Below are 21,104 nucleotides of genomic sequence, written 5' to 3'. Positions count from 1 at the left end.
AGCGTTTGAGGAACAGCAGTGGATGCAACACTTCAGAATGTCACGTGGGACATTTAACTATGTGCTGGACCTTATTACCCCAGCACTTTCCAGGAAGGCCACTAACTTTGGGAAACCTATTCCACCATGTAGGCGCCTTTCTATTGTGTTGTGGTGGTATGCTACCTCTGGAGAATACCGGACAATCTCCTGCTTGTTTGGAGTGGGGATATCCACGGTGTGCACCCTAGTGCATGAAATCACCACGGCATTGCTGGAAGCCCTGTATCATCGCTTCATCTCCTTACCGCAAGGTCAGCGCCTGGATGATACAATTGCAGGATTCCTGAAGCGTGGGTTTCCACAGTGTGCTGGAGCCATAGACGGGACACACATCCCCATCATTGCCCCCACAGACAACCATGCAGATTACTACAACCGCAAAGGCTGGCATTCCCTCATTCTGCAGGCTGTGGTTGACCACAACTATTGGTAAGCATTTTTTATGGGTTTTTTGTATGTGACTGTGCTATGTGTAATGCGTATTGTAAAACATATTTATATATGGGGTTTTTTTTTGTTAGTTTCACAGATGTTTTCATTGGGTGGCCTGGACGTTCCCATGACGCCAGAGTTCTAGCAAATTCGGACCTTTACCAAATTGCTGAGGAAAGACAAGATGGCTGGCTGTTCCCTAGAGAGGTAAATATCGGTGTAATGTTGTATGATGTATTTGTAATTGAAGCTTATATACTATTGTTTGCTATCAATATTGTATGTATTTACTGCCCCTTTTTATATACAGATGTAACACTTGCAAAATGCATTTTCACCATATAGTACCAAGTGTACTGCATTATTTGACCAATATTTTAAACATGGTGACGTGAAACTGCATGTTTTTATTTACAGAAATCTACGTTTGTTGATGGTGTGGAGATACCCGTACACATCATTGGGGATGCTGCTTACCCTTTGAGGCGCTGGCTGATGAAGGGGTTCACTCAGCAACATCACCTGTCTCAGGAACAGATCCGGTTTACACATACCCTCAGCTCTGCTCGGATGGTGGTGGAAAATGCTTTTGGGCGCTTGAAAGGACGTTGGCGCTGTCTATTGAAGCGCATTGACATTGACACCAAGCTTGTGCCCCACGTGGTTGCTGCTTGCTGTATTTTACATAACATTTGTGAAATTCAAAAAGACCAATTTCTACCAGAGTGGAATGTGCAGGAATCTGAAATGCCAGTGCTGTCAGTGGACTCCAGTACTTTTGAAGGAGAGCGCACCAATACCTCTGCTGAACTTATTAGGACCACCCTCACTGCCAATTTGTCCTCACTTCTTTGAATGTACCACACAAATGTAAAATTAAAAAATATATGTTTATTTCACATATTGTATTTTGTTTTGTACATATTTCCTCATATGTCTCTTCACAACAAAATATAAAATGACACAATATAAAAGTGCTTACTTGCATGTAGAAAAAAATAAAATATATACATAAGTAGTAAACCCAAGACACAAATGTGCCCAAACAGTAAGTGCAAATTTGTTTTTCAGGTTATATATATATATATATATGAGAAGCTAACGGTGTGATTCCAGATCACACGTAACATACATGATAACAATTAACAGTGAAACATTTGACCATAAAACATGATTATTACAATTGCCTATATTGTGGCATTTCTGGTGGTGGAGTGGTTTGGAGTGGATAACCTGGTGGGTATTCTATGTTGGGGTTACCCATAGGTTGAGCATGTTGTGTATTCTGTACCGGGTTTGGAGGGTTATTGTTGCCTAACATGGGTTGCCCCCGCTGGTACATAGGATAATGTCCGTCATAATAGTAAGGACTTGGAGGAGGTGCCTGCACCTGTGAGAGGAGTCTGTCCATGAATCCCATAATACACTCACGATTTTCGCGTAACACGCGTTCCTGCATGTTCATGATTTGCATGAGGAAAGAGTCCTGGAGTTCCCGCTCATTGTCCATGAAACGCTGCAGTTGTGTATTCTCGTGTTCCCTCATGGTGCTGTCCATCTCACGCAGTTGATCCATCATAACAGTTGTCATTGTTTTAGTTGCTTGGTCCATTTTGTTGAGCCTTTTGCGTTTTTTTGGAACGTTGTAAACTGTACGTAGAAAAAACACAGTAAAACATACCTTAGAATATATAATGTGGCAGAACAAAAAAGCAGTGTTGTAAGCTGATATGTGCTTGAGGCCTCCTCCCACTTGCTCAGTAGTTTTGCACTGCAACATATGCGTGTTAATGTTTTAATACTTTGGAGTGTATTATATTTGTCTTTTGGGCTTTTTGTTGATATAGTTCTCTTTTTAAAGTTATGTAGAAACATTGGTGTTTGGTTTGCATTTATTTTAATATACTTCTATTTTTTTGACAGTTATGTTCAAATATTTTTTAATTTTTTTTTTTAGTTATGTAGATATATTTATTGGTATTTGGCTTGCATTTCGGTTGATATAGTTCTCTGTTTTGGGGACTTTTGTTTATACAGTTCTTTTTTTTTTTTTTTTTCAATTATGTAGATATATATGTATGTAGATATGGTTGGTTATTATGTGAGATTATTAAAGATACTTACTGTTGGAGCGTAAACTGGGACCTGGCGTAGACTTTGACACCGGCACTAGTTCTGGCTGCGTTTCTTGCAAAGTCTCTGTAACGACTTGCGCAGCAGGGAATGGCTGTGAATCGTTCAATTCCTCCCAAGACATGGTGGTGTCCTCTGTTGTGGCAGAGCACTCCAGTTCTGGGGTGTCTTCAATAGAATCTTCTATTATTATGGTTGCAGTCTCGCTTGTCTGTGTGCTCTCTGGTGGTGTTGGTATAGCCGCATCCACATTGCTAGAAGATGACAGTGCAATTGGATTTGTCAGAGGAGAATGTCCAAAGACCATATTGCACTGGTCATAAAAGGGCCAGTCCATTCTTTCAGCGCCACTTTTGCGCCTGTTGTGGTCATGGACTTTAGTGTACTGCTTCTTCAGGGACTTCAATTTGTTCAGGACTTGTTGCTGTGTCCTCTTTATACCACGTTGAGTGAGTATTTTGGCGATGTTGTAGTACACTGTGGCATTCTTCACAGTCCCAGTCACTTGCCTTCTAATTTCTTCCTCCCCTCTTCCTCCATCCAGTGTGTCATTATTGCTGTATAAACACTGTTTTTGCAAAATAATAAAAGGAATTTTCTCTGTACAAAAACGCTTCTGCTTCAGCTTTAGCTTGAGACCACCATCCACCATCTCTCCTAGAAAGCTTCTACAATGTTCCACAGGCTTCCAACGATGACATCATCCTCCAGAGACAGGCAGACAGCCAATCAGCATGTTTTCTGTGCAACCCGGGTTGAAAAACCCGGGTTGCACCATTCATAGCGCAGGCGACCCGGGTCCGACCCGGGAATTACCCCTCGATAAATCCCGGGTTGAAGACCATTCATACTGCACCAAGACCCGGGTCGTTTCAGCTCGACCCAGGAAAAACCTGGGATTTTGGTGCAGTATGAAAGGGGTATTATTAGTTTCTTATGTCTTACAGAACCAATATTACTAAAAATCATTTATGCATAATAAAGTACTTTCATTAATTCTTTTATAAATATATATATATATATATATATATATATATATATATATATATATATATTGAAATGTCAAACACAGAAAATATCTTGTATGAGGTTATCATCATCCCTACTCTTCAAATATAAGGATATATTTTACAGGCTATTTCATTTCACTAGAATTATTATCATTATCATATTTTATTTCTAATATTCCAATGCATTTTGCAGCACTGTACTTTGTAAGATACAAAAAACATAGAATGACATGCAACATAAATTAAAGATGGCCATGGTCAAGCAAGGTTACAATCTAAAAGGTTTAGGGTATTTGATGACATAAGGTAGCAGAATAATAATTGTAGATTTTGATGGGGTTAATTAAATTGTTAATTAAAGGTACTTTTTTTTTCTTATTGATGAGAACTTAGACCTCAGCTCACTGGAAAACATTACATCACCCAGGATGCAGCATTTCAAATCTCTTGAAACAAGTGACATCACTAAATGCTGCAGTGATGTCATAGGCTGCCTTGTCATGCATGTTGGCCCAGCTCACAAAATGTAACAGGAGTTTCATGTGTGTGACACTGATATAGACTGGTGGTTTGTTATGTGTGTTTAATTTTGTTTTGTTGATTTTGTGTTGGTTAAGATTCATTTATCTCTTTTAGTTTTCAATTCATCCCAATAAAACCGTTCCAAAATCTTTAAAATTTCAATTTTTTTTAAAATAATTCTTATAAAATAACTACCTACAGTATTGGTGTAATATCTAGAATAATGAGAATAAGGAGACTTTTCGGTAATGCTCACTGAAGTATATATTTTCAAATGAGCGTCTCCAAAAGGGACTTTTGTAAAATGCCATTTTAGCTGGCAGCCCTTTGGGTTAGGCTGGGTACACACTACAGAATTTTACGACCAATTGTGTTGTCTACAACGATTTTACTAACGACTGCAGGATTGGAAGGACATTGTTCCATAGCTGGACGAGATTTATGGTTCTGCTGAACAATCAAAGCAAACGATGACCGCTGCTTTAGAATGACTGTCGTTCATCGTACACAGTAATGTGATATCAGGCTGAACGCTTGATTATCGGGTGATTGGCCTGCTAATTGGCTAAAAACACTGTAATGTGTACTCAGCCTTAATCTTCCACCCACTGGACAGGGCTTCAAAATTAGCCTGCATATTTCTTAGTGAGCTGCATTAAAAGAGTAATTAAAATAAGTCAAAAGCACCTTAAAAATGCTACTATTATTAAAGCTTGTCTTGAATCAAAATAGCAGATAGCGATGGTGGAAAACTGGTGGCCAATGACGCTCGTATGTGTAGGGTTCTCTCTAAGTGACAGTTCTCAGTGTAGTTTGTGACTTAAGCATCAGTCCCAAATTGTCACACATTTAAATGATGCCTTTGGCTATCTGAGCCAGCACTAACTGACTGACTAATTGATCTTCAATTGATATACGGTGGCCTGAGGGTAGGCAGCAGCAATTACTCAGCCCACCTTTTTAAAGCTGCTTTACTCAGCAACATCAAACTACAACATCTCAATAGAGATCAAACATAGTTTTCATTACAATAGCAGAGTCTGTGAGTGTTGTTCTGGGGCTGGCCGACTGGTCATACTATGTAAACATATAGGAAAATTGCATTTGGCTTCTATTCAAAGTCCCATCGGACCTGGCATGATGAGACTCCGCGGGATGCTAGACTGCTGAAACATGGCAGATTATATTCTCACACCTCGGTACAGGGATCCCTATTTATCAAATATCTCAGGATGACGTGAGGATGACTATTTAACACATATCTCAGGACGGCAATAACAGACCAAAAGCATTAAAAAAAAAGTGTTTTTCTTTGAATAAAGCATTCTGTAATGCATTAATGCTTAAATATATTTTTACATTTTTCAAAAAAATTTAATCTTTTCTTTAAAACTTTGTTTTATTTATTTATATTTATCTGAAATCTGGGCTTTCAGTTCCAACAAGCCGGCTGATGCCTACAGAGGCTGGTCCGGCGAAGTTAACTCTTTCGCTCCAGGCCAGTTATATCACCCGGCTCCATTGCAATTTTTTTTTATATATAAATTGCGCTCATACGGCATATTTTTTTATCATCACAAAAACATGAAAAATCTTATTAATCACCACAAATTAATAATAATAATAATAATAATAATAATAGATAGGCTCTAAAAACTAAAGAAAATAAGAATCTTAAAATACTGCTATTATTAAGGCTTGTATTGTGATCAAAATAGCAGAGTTATATCATGTAAAAATATAATACCCAGGAATTTCTTGTAAGTAGGAAACTAAGGTTATTCTAGTTGACAATTTCTTTTATAACTTATCACTTGGCATCATAATAGTAGGCGGTGAATGTTGTGACAGTTGAAGTGCACATTTAAGCACGTGACGAGCGCTAATGAACAAAACACAGTGTGGATGCTTTTCATGGTGTGATTACAGCACAGTGCAGCAGACATCTATTGACAGGTGTGGGTGTCAGGAAGTTTCCCTATTGCTGAATGTGTCCTGTTCACTCTGTACGTAAATTGTTCTTACATAGTGCTCTTTTGTCTGACATGCTCTTTATCCCGCTTCTTCATTTGTGCTATATCCACCCACCAGGCATCATCATATCCACAATTACTGCACTGAGATGGGGAGATTCTTAAGGGTTTTATGAATGGGGGGAAAAGAGAGCAGATGTATTGCTTATCTTGGGTGAATGTGGTCTTGTTTGGAAATGTTTCTATTATTATTAATATTATTGCTATTATTATTATATTTTATATCATAGTTGCCTACTCTCCCAGAGACTCCCGAATTTTTGGGAGTTCTCCCGGTCTCCCGAGAAAGCAGGCAAAAATCGAGGATCCAGCTGTCCCCGTTGTTCAAGATGGTGGGCCCGGGCTAAACGCGGCATCGTGGCCCCACCCCCTGCTGCGATTGGCTAGAATTGCCTACGATTGACAGGAGGCAGAGCCTAACAGTGCACCACACGTGGCCATGCCCCCCTCGACGGACCCCCTCCCGGACAGCTGCCTTCAAAAGTAGGTAAGTATGTTTTATGTAGTGCGGATATATATGTGCCAAAGGTCAACATTAGCCAAATATAGTATAACATATGGTCAGAGGATTATATTTACCTGTAGAAACACAATCATCTCATACAGAGAAATATAGCACCTGTCTCAATGTATACTTTGTTGATACATCGTATTGTACCATATGCAAACAGGTCCAGAGATCAATCTACAAAAATACCAACTATAAAAAAAATCACCAGGTTTATTTCAGCCAAAAAATATTTCACATATGCCGCTATTTAATATTACAAATGCCAAAACAATATAAACCGGACTTTACTATAAACACTGAACAAATCAGTCTCTAAAATTCTGACGAATTGTATAAGCCTCTGTTGTGTCAGAATTTTAATGTTTCCTTTCATTCCTAAATTTAAAGCAGGGAAACGGTTTTTACATATATATGGAAGAGAATGTAGGAGCATTTGAATTATGTATGGAACTTGTATGTTCTGCGTGTGTGTGTGTGTGTATGTGTGTGTGTCTGTGTGTGTGTGTTTGTGTGTGGGACAATGTGAATGATTACATGCACTCTGTACAATACCACGTAATGTGATCGGCACTCTATAAGTAAATGATAATAATTATTAAATGTCTTGCATCTCTTAAATAGTATGCAGCCATTTATTAAGTTCTGGATCAATTACTGACTGTAATAAAAAGAGAATTAATAAAAAGTGAAATACTTTATTATGTTTGCAAGCAGTACTGTTAGGAAAAGTGGGGATAAATCCCCCACCCACTTTACTTAGTAGACCAGAATGTCCATTTAGCTGAACAATGACCCAGGGAGCCACTGCCTGATTTCTGGAATATTTAGTCTACTTCCTAATCTTGTATCTACTGTGGTTATTGGAGTCATACTGATGTGTGAAAGGTAGGTAACCTGACTGAGGCATTAAGTGCTTGATCTTAGCTGTATTATTGGGTTGGGTTGGAATGGGAGCCCACAAGTCAAGTGTTAGGCTATATTCTGCTTACTAAGGGATATAAAACAATTGTCAATGATAGATGCCTTCAGTTTAGAGTCGTCCAATCAGCCAGAGTTTGAGAGGATGATGTTTTCCTTGCACAAGACTGAAATATCAGCTTTAGCGGTGTTTACTGGGACATCAAGAGTGGTGTTCTTATATGTGCCTATTTGTATATGGTGATATAACAGCAAGAAGACTGTGTCAGTTGCAACTTCGGTGCCTAAACATTACAGCTTATAGCAATAACAGCCCGCTGGTAAATCTACCTCTCTGTACCCATAAAGCCTGTGTCTACCTTGTATTTTTTATTTTCGCACAGTATATAGTACATATGAGTGTTAGGCCAATAAGACTTTAGGATGTACGCTCTCAGGAGCAGGGCCCTCTTTCCTTGTGTGCTCCTTCTACTATTCCATCACCCTCTGTACCTCTTGGCCTGCTTCCCTAGCCCTGTGTTCTTAAGCTTTGGCCTACTTATCGCTGATTTCTACCATCACTTTCACTCATTGTCCCAGAAATAATTTGATTTGCATTACCATGTTACCTGTGTCTGTGTATATATTTTTATTCTTGTTTTGTTCTTTCTGTATCATGTTGTGTCATGTACAGCGCTGCAGACCCTTTGTGGCGCCTTATAAATTAAAGATAATAATAATAATAATTCACATGAAGGTGAGAAGTTTGACCGCCTTTAGTCTGGAGCAGTCCAATCAGCAGAAGCAGGGCAATAGGCTGATCAGGCTGTAGTCTGGGGCACTGGGTCCTGGGGGCGTAGCGTCGACATACTTAAACAATTTGGGTGTTTTTTCAAGGGTTTTTTTAGTTTCATTTTTTTTTTTTACGTGAATTTGTTTTTTTCAAAATGCCAGATGAATTGGCTGCAGGGGCATTAAAATCATAAATGGCTAGGGGGGGGATGGATTGGCTGCAGGGGGATCAAGATTATTAATTGGCTAGGGGCGTGTTAACTGACTGCAGGGTAAAATGAATTGGCCACGGGGGGGGGGAGATCATGACCTGGGGGGTGTGGATTGGTTGCAGTTGGATCAAGATTATTAATTGGCTAAGGGAGTGGTTAATTAACTGACTACCAGGGTTTGGTAGATGTTAGTATATGATTATAAATAATTTTCACATATTTTATTGTCTATATAAGCCTGTACCAGGGGATTGTCATAATGGAGTGTTTTGTTTGAATCATTTGTTAACATTTTGCATTATAATGCAATTTTTGCATATTTTCAATACAGGACTCCAAGTTTCCAGAAGCCAACTGACAACAATGCTCCAAAAACAAGCAATAGGGAACATGAGGCAGTCTATGCTGTAAGATCAGGTAAGAGAGCCCGGCACAATTTGTCTAACCTTGAATGTAGAATTTTACTGTAATAATATTTAATATGTTTGCAGAATGAAGTGTGTTGTATGTATTACTATTTTACAATGTTGAGTATGTATATGTTATTTATGTAAATAATATATATATATATATATATATATATATATATACAGAGACGGTGGAAATGGACTGGTGGACAGTGGTATGTCATGCCACCACTTCTACTGTCTTCATTGTAAAACTATTCTAAATTTCCACCTTGACTTTTATATATATATATATATATATATATATATATATATATATATATATATATACACATAGGTCACTTGTTTCTATTCCCCTATTTGTAGGACTGCAAGAGCACCTGCACAGCCTCTAACAGAGACTTACTAATTCTGAATGTATGTCCCCATTTATCAGAGTTCCTTCCATTTCAAGTTTCAGACTTGTCAGACTATTAATTGACAAATCACCTAAATCAGAAATCTATGGTATTTTATAATAATATAGTATTTACAAGTATTAAAGGATATTGATTTCTGTTTGACACCAGTGTAACTAAACCAATGGCTGTAACATCCACCTACCCTTATCTCCTTATTGACTATGATATCAATAGCTGAATCACTTACACAAAAGGAGCTTAAAGTATTTGAATGTTGCAATATTTCAAATGGGGAAATATGGACTTACTGTTGTAGTTATATAAAGTGATCGTTTATGACATACTGTGCTACCTTTTGCAAATAACCACACTTGTTATTACAGTGAAGTTATGTTAAGCAGAATTCTGTTAGAGACCAGTGCACCTTATCTAAGTTACTTTTTAAATTTATGAACTATGACTAGAAACGTTTTCATAGACCTGTACTATACTACAGGGCAAACTGCACTGTACTTAAGAAATGGCTCACCTGGTAATACTCAAAAAGGGTCATTTACAGAAGTGCAGTAATGAGGGCCTGTAGAGTAAATGCTATCTTGTGACTTCAAGCACTTATGTTTACATAGATGTACCCACTGGGTTTAATGCTGGTTAAAAGACATTTATGCATACATCCTTTTCACTAATGTTATAAATTGGCAAGTGGAAGATATGTAGGGAGAACTAAGGTGTATGATGAACTGGCTGGGGGGATAGGTGATGAAATAACTAGGGAAGTGGGTGATGAAATGGCTGGGTGGTCATGAATTGGCCGCTGATGGGGGGGGGGGGAGTATGATCTCTGTATTGTGTGGTGTTCATGATGATGCTCTCTAAAGAGCCTAATCAGTGAGGGTTTGTAATGTTTGCACATTTTCAAGACAGGACCCCAACTTTCCAGAAGGCAGCTAAACAACAACAAAGCTGCAAGAACAAGCAAGAAAGAACAACAAGAACAGGTAAGAGAATCTGTCTAAATATATTAGCTGGAAAATACTCCCGAATTTTCCTTTGAGGGGAGGGGCACTACTGGTGTATTAGCCTTAGGCTACCAGAACTCTTAATCAGGCCTTGAGCAGAATACAGGGCAATTGTTGTTCTACTCAAGCCTAAAGTTTGTGGGGATCTTTGAAGCCTAAAGTTCATCGGGGATCTTTGTGGGTTCCATACTGCCCACCTAGGGAGGGCTGACAAGAAGTATACCACCCCACGAGTTCACAATAACTACCTATTACAGTGTTATGAAATGGTAGTCAGATGTAACAATCTCTTGTGAGCCAGCAGTAGTACCCTGCTGTGGGTATGACTATTTTCTCTCTTGAAATCCACATCTCACATGTGCCTCGTTTCAATTGAAGTCCCTCTCATGTTCCAAATTTTTTTTTGGGACTGATTTACAGATCTCTTTGAATACACTTTTCCGTTGCCTCTCAAAAGTGTCTCTTTGGCTCTTAATTTTTTAACTACGTTGATCATATATATTATGTGTTTCTGTGCTTTGTTGTGTTCTGTATTTTTAAATCTGCGTTTAATAAGCTAGTTGCAAAACTGACAACAAAATCTGTAATAAAGATAATATTTGCCCCTGAAAAGCTCTAAATACTATCTGTCTCAGCCTGTGACATAATCAATAAGCTGCCTGTCCTCTGGTTGCATGAACTAGTGATTAAATCATGCACAGACCTAGCAGAAAAGGTAACACAAAATGGAATTTAAGGTGGGACAGGATGCATAGCAGTCTGTTACTACACAGAAGGTCAAGCTTCCACGGCTCTTCTGAATGAAAACTAACCAGTACCATGTTGTTTCTGCAAATATGTTGGTTTGGGCCTGATATATTTAACAGAAGCTACTTGTTTAAAAGTGGAATAGCTAAGACTGATAAGATCACATAAATTAGAACATAGATTCTAAGGTATATATTGTTCTGAATGGAAAACATGACAGAAAAGATGCGAGTTGGAATACATTAAGAATTTCAGACTTGGTGAAATAAATGTTGAAATTTGACAATTTGACAAATATTTCAGTGATGGGGCCAGTGGCAGATATAATACTGAATATGCCTTTGTCCACTCAGATGGAGATACTGCAAAGGGAAATGCTAGATACATTTTGTTAATGAGTGTATCTAGCAAACAATTGTACATATTATACAGGTTATTTTTGCTAAATAGATGATTTTGAGCCTTTGAAAATGATATCCCTAGAAAAAAACCTAACAAACATAGTACTGTGGTCAGGTTGTTATAATGAGAGCTTTGTGCCATAAGAACACAAGTAGGTAGTAATCAGACATAGCAGCCACTAGAGTGTATGCATAGCACACAGGTAGAGGAGTCCCATATGAAATATGTATGTACATTGTAGGCATGCACACAAGTGTGCACTAACAACTACAAATACACTGCCTACTTCATAATACACTATCTACTTCCCAATACGCTGCCTACTTCATAATACACTACCTACTTCCCAATAGGCTGCCTACTTCCCAATACACTGCCTACTTCCCAATACACAACCTACTTTAAAATACATAGCCTACTTCCCAATACATTACCTACTTCCCAATACACTGCCTACTTCCCAATACGCCACCTACTTCCCAATACACTACCTACTTCCCAATACGCCACCTACTTCCCAATACACTGCCTACTTCCCAATACACTGCTTACTTCCCAATACACCACCTACTTCCCAATACACCGCCTACTTCTCAATATGCTGCCGACTTCTCAATACAATACCTACTTTCTAATACACTGCCTACTTCCCAATACACTACCTACTTCCCAATACACTGCCTACTTCCCAATACACTGCCTACTTCCCAATACGCCACCTACTTCCCAATATACTGCCTACTTCCCAATACGCCACCTACTTCCCAATACACTGCCTACTTCCCAATACACCACCTACTTCCCAATACACCGCCTACTTCCCAATACACTGCCGATTTCCCAATACACTACCTACTTCCCAATACACTGCCTAATTCCCAATACACTACCTACTTCCCAATACACTACCTACTTCCCAATACACTGTCTACTTCCCAATACACTGCCGACTTCTCAATACACTACCTACTTCCCAATACACTGCCTACTTCCCAATAAATTACCTACTTCCCAATACACTACCTACTTCCCAATACACTGCCTATACACTGCCTACTTCCCAATACGCCACCTACTTCCCAATACACTGCCTACTTCCCAATACACTGCCGACTTCCCAATACACAACCTACTTCCCAATACACTACCTACTTCCCAATACACTGCCGACTTCCCAATACACAACCTATTTCCCGAAACACTGCCTACTTCCCAATACACTGCCTACTTCCCAATATACTACCTACTTCCCAATACACTACCTACTTCCCAATACACCGCCTACTTCCCAATATACTACCTACTTTCCAATACACTGCCTACTTCCCAATACGCTACCTACTTCACAATACACTGCCTACTTCCCAATACCCTACCTACTTCACAATACACTGCCTACTTCCCAATACACTGCCTACTTTCCAATACCCTACCTACTTCCCAGTACACTGCCTACTTCCTGATACACAACCTACTTCCCAATACACTGCCTACTTCCCAATACACAACCTACTTCCCAATACACTACCTACTTCCCAATACACTGCCTACTTCCCAATAAACCACCAACTTCCCAGTACACTGCCTACTTACCAAAATGCCTCTGAGATTATTTGCAAAATTGTATAGGGAGTTATGGTCTGATGATTATTCATAAATAGGGATATAGAATATAAACAATACTCCCTTTTATTGTTATTTCTACCAATAATATTACCAATATCCACTGCTGCTGTAGGGTGCCCTGTTAATCATTGTCTGTGTGTACTAGTCTAGCAGCTGTCCGTGGTACTGAGTGGGTGTCTTTCTTTTCCCGCCCCCACAAATCCCTTTCTAAGTGTGGGAGGAAGGGTCACTGTATCGTGTTCTGAGCCAGATGTTTGATCCACTGTCATGGAAGGACAGAATATGCCTTGAGCTTTTAATAGGTAAAACATGTAATAATCCTTAATTTAAAAAGAAAAAAAAAAATACAGCAATGGCTAAAATAAAAATGGCTTCTTTAGGATATAGAACTTCTAATTTTAAATGTATTATGTCTGTAAACCTACAATAAACACATTTCTGGACATATAGCTTTCTGTTATATATGTTAGTGAGGAGAGACATTGTTTACTGCCACTCAAATGGATGGAGGACTACTATGAGCCTGGACAGGAGGACAGCAGAAGCAGCAACTTCCTTGGAGGGTGTCCAGGCTAACAGCAGAACTGTCTTCTCTGTGATGTCTGCCCTTGACCTCCACCAGCAAAGTATATTTCCTGCCTTCCATGGTTTGTTAGATCTATTTAAGGACAGCAGAACATATAGAATGATGACATTTGCATACACAGCATTAGGAAGATACAACTAAATGATTATACAATTTATACATGTGTGGGCAGCACGGTGGCTTAGTGGTTAGCACTTCTGCCACACAGCACTGGGGTCATGAGTTTGCTCCTGGCTATGGCCTTATCTGTGTGGAGTTTGTATGTTCTCCCCGTGTTTGCGTGGGTGTGCTCCGGTTTCCTCCCACATTCCAAAAACATACTAGTAGGTTAATTGGCTGCTATCAAATTGACCATAGTCTCTGCCTATGTGTGTATATGTTAAGGAATTTCGACTGTAAGCTCCAATGGGGCAGGGACTGATATGAGCGAGTTCTCTGCACAGTGCTGTGGAATTAGTAACGCTATATAAATAGATGATGATGATGATGATGATGAAGGATGGGAGTAGTTTGGCAACTTTTGCTTTTTATGCAACTGGACTTTGCCCTGTTGGTGGCCACTTAGAGCACTGGACCATACTCTGCCTGTGCATTGTGCTTATCTTGAGTAACACTTGATTCTGTGTTGCCCTGTGAAGCCATGTGCAACTGAGTGAAAGTCAAGGTGCCCCGCACCCAGAGCTGTAGTTGGGTTGAGTATCATCCTCCGATGACGGTAATTCCGACATCGGAGAAACCTACAAAATAAATCTGATTGTTATAATGCCTAAGAAAGTAAAATAATGACATAGAAGAAAAGTGACAGATTAAATTGCTGAGCATCACTGCTGATAGCCGCAGTGATATCTTTGTATTTAAAGCGCCAAGGATCCCATCACTTCAATAATTCATTTCAAAGTTAGGGTCTTGGCATTGGCACTTTAAATACAAAGATATCACTGCAGCTATCAGCAGTAACGTGAATTTGAAGTGCCGGAATTTACAGCACTTGGGATGTAGGGTAAGCAGCTACGCTATCGCTCGGCAATTTAAACTGTCACTTTTCTTCTATGTCATTATTTTACTTCTTAAGCATTATAACAATCGGATTTGTTTTGTCGGATAAATTCTTGTCTGTGAGGTGGTAGTCATTAGTATGACTACCACCGGCTGTGTTAATGGACTGTGCTCACTCTCTGAAATTGAGAAATTATTCTCAGCCACTAGTCCACCAGTTGCCCACCACTGAACTAGTTTATACATTTATTACTAGAAACATGCAAAGCACTGAAATGAGAGTCAAAAGCTGGTCACAAATGGGCCGATCCTGCAGTTTAGCACAAGCAATGAATCCCACAATTATATTTGACACGTTCCCTGGCTCTTCCCAGCCTTACCCATGGAGAAAAATCCATTTCTCTTTTTGGAAAATAGACCCCTTTAAGGTTCAAAAGACATCACAGTAGATGGCGGAAAGTGTATTTAATGTAAGAATATTTTTCCAAGATCACATCCTTATTAAGCTTCAAAAAGTGCCCAGGAAATAATATTGTGTCATCGAATAATATGAGTCACAGTATTTCATCAGTATAGTGCATTTTATCCTGCATAACATTTGTTCTATTATAAGAAGTTTACATTATGTTTACATTATAGTCTATTGTTCTGTAGGGAAATATTACTACAATTATTTTAAATTTAAAGTAATTATATTTACTCATTCATTTTTTTTAGTTTGTGGGATATCTGCTATATTTCCCACATTGTCTCCGTAGCTGGAAATGCCTTGAAAGATAAATTAGATTTTACTAGAAAACAGCTGTTAAGCTAAATATTACTGTACTTGAATTACTCATATATATTACCCTCATGTGGCCTTGGACAAAGTGAAAGTATTCTTATCACTGCTTAGAGAAGCAGTGACTGAATTTTCCATACTGAATCTCTGTTAAACATGAGATTGTTCATTTAATAGTGCAAAACTTGTGCGACCGCAGTTAGTTGACCTCCAGACATATTGTGGTGTTTAATAAGCTCGCTCTGTATGATATTGCAGTCTAGAATGCTTGCAGGATATTTAAGTCAGTTATTCATGTTTCTTCACCAGAATTAGAATTATGGTCCTCATATGACATGTTATATTTTGTAAAACACTTTTTCACGTTTCCCATCTTCATCATCATCATCATCATCATCATTTATTTATATAGCGCCACTAATTCCGCAGCGCTGTACAGAGAACTCATTCACATCAGTCCCTGCCCCATTGGAGCTTACAGTCTAAATTCCCTATTATAGACACACACTCACACACAGAGACAGACAGACAGAGAGGGAGAGACTAGGGTCAATTTTTTGATTGCAGCCAATTACCCTACCAGTATGTTTTTGGAGTGTGGGAGGAAACCGGAGCACCCGGAGGAAACCCACGCAAACACAGGGAGAACATACAAACTCCACACAGATAAGGCCATGGTCGGGAATCGAACTCATGACCCCAGTGCTGTGAGGCAGACGTGCTAACCACTAGGCCACTGTGCTGCCCCATCTTCACCGTGTCCTCATCCTTCCTGTACTTTCTTGTGTCATACTTCCCACGAACTAACATAGGAGTTTGTCTTCTGATTCATTCCATCTGTTTTCTACCCAGAGGAACATGAAAGTGAATTGTCCTGCTCCATGATGGAGCATGTGGATTCCATGTTGAGCTGATATATGTATCTGGCAGATCAGAGGAGGACCCATTATACCTTACAACATAATTGCATATAGCACGAAAAACATCAGGTTAAAGAGGCAGCAAGAAAAACATTTGTTTTTTTCATGCAACAGCGCTATAATTAATATTACTTTATGACCATGGCTAATTCAAATAGACTACCTTGTCTATTAGATTTACTTATATCACAAGTAACACAGTAATTTTTGGAGATGCACACATTATGTATGTCCAGAGGCACACAGATAGATTAATTGTCTTCTGACGAAAACTAACCCATGTGTATATGTGTTCATCCATGTGCAGGGACTGATTAAAAATTCTCTGTTCTGCTTTTTATGTAGGTCCTATATAAATAGCTTGGGCAGCATGGTGGCTTAGTGGTTAGCACTTCTGCCTCACAGCACTGGGGTCATGAGTTCGATTCCCAACCATGGCCTTATCTGTGTGGAGTTTGTATGTTCTCCTTGTGTTTGTGTGGGTTTCTTCCGGGTACTCTGGTTTCCTCCCACACTCCAAAAGCATACAAGTAGGTTAATTGGCTGCTATCAAATTGCCATTAGTCTCTCTCGGTATGTGTGTATGTTAGGGGATTTAGATTGCAAGCTCCAATGGGGCAGGGACTGATGTGAATGAGTTCTCTGTATTATTAGCGCTATATAAATAAAATGATGTCGGGGTTATTAGTACCCCGACATAGAAAGCAGATAAAGGAAGTACCTAGTAGGATTAAATAAGTAATAAACAAGGTGATTCAGATAATAATTATGTCAAGACTAAATATGGCCACACACAAGGTGAGTGTGTTGGGCAAGTTCAGTTAATAAGGGTGGAAAAAAATGGACCAAAATTCCAAAGTGCGTTGGGCTCCACTGCCCACTATAGATGCCAGAGAACAATATAAATCTGATTGGATCTGTCCAATTTTGTTACCAATGTCTGTGGCCAGTGTAATGTCATGAATGTTCAACCACAATAATGAATTACCTAATGTCAAGCCAGTTGGTTTCCCCTTTAGTACACAATCATTCAGATAATTCAGAGATTGAACCAAATATCAGAATAAAGGGGCTCAAGTTATCCTTGGCCAGAAACCATACATACATTTTGGTGTGATCTTCAGCTGACAGGAATTTTATTGATCAGGTTTTACTGGTCTGAATGATTGTTGACAGTCCATGAAATCCCAGACATGTTTCAATGTTAAGACAATTGGATAATTGTCAAAAAAATTGGCAATTTTTTCCATTTATGGGTTTGCATTATTTAGGTTGCCCGAATTTACCCATTACTAAATCTGGGCAACTAAGTAAACTCCACTTTCGAGGCCAGACTTTGACAACTGCAATTGGTCAGGAATCCATACCACCATGAATACACTTAATATATAGAACATATGTTATAAGACCAATGAGACTTTGTATTCCAAGTGACAAAAATAAGGTTCAGCAAGAACTTATATATATACTGGTAAAATGGATTTTATAAATATAGTGTAATACAATGTAATAGTACTTACGACTGGTAAATGTGATATTAAATTCAGAAATGGACCAAAATTTAAAGGAGATGTCAGAGGCTCTGTTCTGGAGCGATTTACTTACAAGCTCTCAAGGGCCATGCAGGCAATTGAAATCAACTAAAGTTAGTCTAAAACGTAAACCTGTGTGAGGACTGTATTAGCCTGATATCTATAATATAAATGTCTAGTGGCGTGTGTTAGTCTGTCTGTGTGTGTGTGGAAAAAATAAAACCAAGCTGCAGCGCCACCTGCTGGGCGGAGTTATACACAGACCTACTAAATTCTTAGTGTGTGTGGGGGAAAAAATTCAGAAAGGGCTGAAATTTGGTATACTAAGATGTTTTTAATTTGTTAATTTAATTTGTTAATTGTTAAAAGTGTTTATAAAGATTTTAAAAAAATATATATAGATTTCTTGAAGGAGAAGTGACAGTTGGGAGTGGTTGGTGGTTGAGGCCTGGGCTATGGCCCAAATGCATGACAAGAACCTTTTTAACACCTTAAGTAGCTTGATTTGACTAGAATGCATGAGTATCATGCACAGGTTAACTTGTGTTTTATATGATGCAACTAAAGACATAACTATCAAAGTTTCGGTTTTGTGACTACGATGTGGCAACAGGTCCAAGACAGCTTGAGTGTCCTACACTAGATGTGACCAGGGGTTTATGGCAGTATGAACACACTCACTCCCTCGCACAATAAGACTTTCCTCTGGTCTACAAACCTTCAAGCGTTATCTGAAAAGCCACCTCTACAGACAAGCTTATAATATTCCTCAACCACTCTCTTAATCTCCCTAGGTTACCATATTAACACATTTTGTACAATTCCCACAAGACAACAACCCTCTGACCCCCTGACAACACTGCTGTGTGGCTGGATCATATAGCATACAAATCACTTTTACCTTTGCAATCTGGCTGGACCTCATGTATCAAACTCCCATTGTCCCATAGATTGTAAACTTGTGAGCAGGGCCTCCTCACCTCTTTGTCTGTATTACCCAGTATTGTATATTATTGTGTTTGTCCCCAATTGTAAAGCGCTACAGAATTTGCTTGCACTATATAAATAAATAAATGATGATGATGATGATTACCATCAAGGCACTTTATGCACCCACCTAAGGCCCTAATTGGTCATAATCCAGCTCTGGTCCAAATCCCATTGTTTTTAACCCATGTCTAGTTGGATAAATTGGGATTATAACACAAGTGTATTTTATTTGTACAGTAATATATTTAAACGAAGAACAGCAATAGCAGTATTATTGTAATGCAGTGACTGAGCAGAAATAAAGTAAGGCTGGGTACACACTGAAGAATTTTCCAACCGACATGTTATCTACAACAACTTTACCTTCGACTGAAGGTCCGATCGCTCGAACAATTAATGCATACACACTAATCATGTTTTAGATGATTAACGAAAGACTGACCATCCAGGCAGTGACTCTTCACAGCCATACTGTTGTGAACAAAGATTAGAATTTTGTACACACTGAAAAAACTTATGAGGTCCACGTAATGATATCCCCAAGAGATTTAAATAAAGGGCAGAGCATGTTCAATAGTACCCTCCCCAAACTTCATAAAAAAAGCGAAGGTAACACGTTATCTTCATACATTTTGTTAGCACGTGTACAGTGTACATTCATTCGCAACCACACATAAATAATTTTTTTTTACTAACATGGATACTATTGAAGAACAACAAGTAACAGTTATTTTTCTGCTCACTGTGGCAAGAAGACTGCAAGCACAGACCCGAAGGAAAGAAGTAGAAAGAATAGATCTTGTTCAACCAAAGAGTGGTTCAAGAGGAGAGACTCATTCTCTCATATGCCCCTGTTACAAGAAATACGGGACAACAACCCTGAGGACTTCAGGAATTTCCTGAGAATGAAAGAACCCATATTCCATTGTCATATCGGATGAAAGTTCAGAGGGAGAAAATAATGTTGGTAGTCCTTTGTAAGGTGTGGTAGAGAAGATGGGAAAGCTTGACGAATATTTTAAAGAATTAAGGGCAAACATCAACGATGTAAAAAAAAAAAAATTTGAAAAAAAACTTCATGGAGATGTTTCAGTTTTTCAGAAGGTTATGCCACAAAGCACCAGCCAATTTATCCATTAAAAAGTCAAATGTTATAGTAATAATATAAATATGTTGATTTTTTTTATTTTTCAACTGTTAATTTTTGCAGCATAATTAAAAAATAAATCACTTGGATTTACAATGTGTGGTTCATTCTGTGAATTTAACAACTATATGCATTAACAAGTAGATAAAGGTTTGATTATAAAACATGTTGAATGTACATGTAAATGGGGTTACAGAGCACAGATAAAAGATGCAGTACCATTTACACAGGTGTACTAATATGCAGCCAGACATTTATAAGGTACACATCTATTCATATCTATAGGAAACAAGAAAACGTGTTATATACAACAATTTATATAATTATGCAGGCAGACAAATGTAAAACACATATTTTTCCATTTTATTAATGTGTATTGAGTGTACAATAAAGTGACACATAGCTATAATTAAGGAGGCAGACATAAGCAGTACACATATCAATGAAACATTGTTTTTTTTATACCACTACACTGATAAAGGTTTATAATTAAACTGGCAGACATATGTTATATGCATTATTGCAATAGACACCTGCTATTGCTTTAACGCTAGAAGCACCTAATTACCAAATGAGTGACGTGCGGACACCGCACCACGTGGGACTGGTACAGACATCAGAAATTAGCATACACACGCCCCCAAAGGAGTTGCAGCTCAAAGAACTATCGGCACTTGGTCGTGGATCGATCGGAAACTTATAGACACTACATGATCGTTAGGTGGATTGGTCAGAAAATATTAAACAGCACGACCAACAAAATGAGCCAACAATCGACACTCTGGAACGACTTTTGACCTATACACACTAACCAGATTTCTGACCGAATGGTCGTATGTCGGCTGATTTGCCCGATTATTGGACGAAAATGCTCCAGTGTGTACCCAGCCTATGAGTATACCATGACAATGGAAGATAATCTATGACCAGTTCGTATAGAGAACCTGTCACCTGCTGTCACTTACT

At 38.7% G+C, this 21,104-nt stretch overlaps 1 long non-coding RNA gene across 1 annotated transcript; it reads left to right on the top strand.

Moving 5' to 3' along the window:
* Nucleotides 1–437: 437 nt before the first annotated feature.
* On the top strand, nt 438–1,206 carry LOC142160238 (uncharacterized). The gene is made up of 3 exons (XR_012693111.1): nt 438–471; nt 564–681; nt 892–1,206. It is a non-coding gene; the product is annotated as an uncharacterized LOC142160238 (long non-coding RNA).
* Nucleotides 1,207–21,104: the final 19,898 nt, after the last annotated feature.

This window comes from Mixophyes fleayi, chromosome 6 (genome assembly GCF_038048845.1).
Source record: "Mixophyes fleayi isolate aMixFle1 chromosome 6, aMixFle1.hap1, whole genome shotgun sequence".
Taxonomy (NCBI): Eukaryota; Metazoa; Chordata; class Amphibia; order Anura; family Limnodynastidae; genus Mixophyes; species Mixophyes fleayi.
Note: the sequence above shows the minus strand (reverse complement) of the source record. Positions and strands in the feature narration are given on the sequence as shown.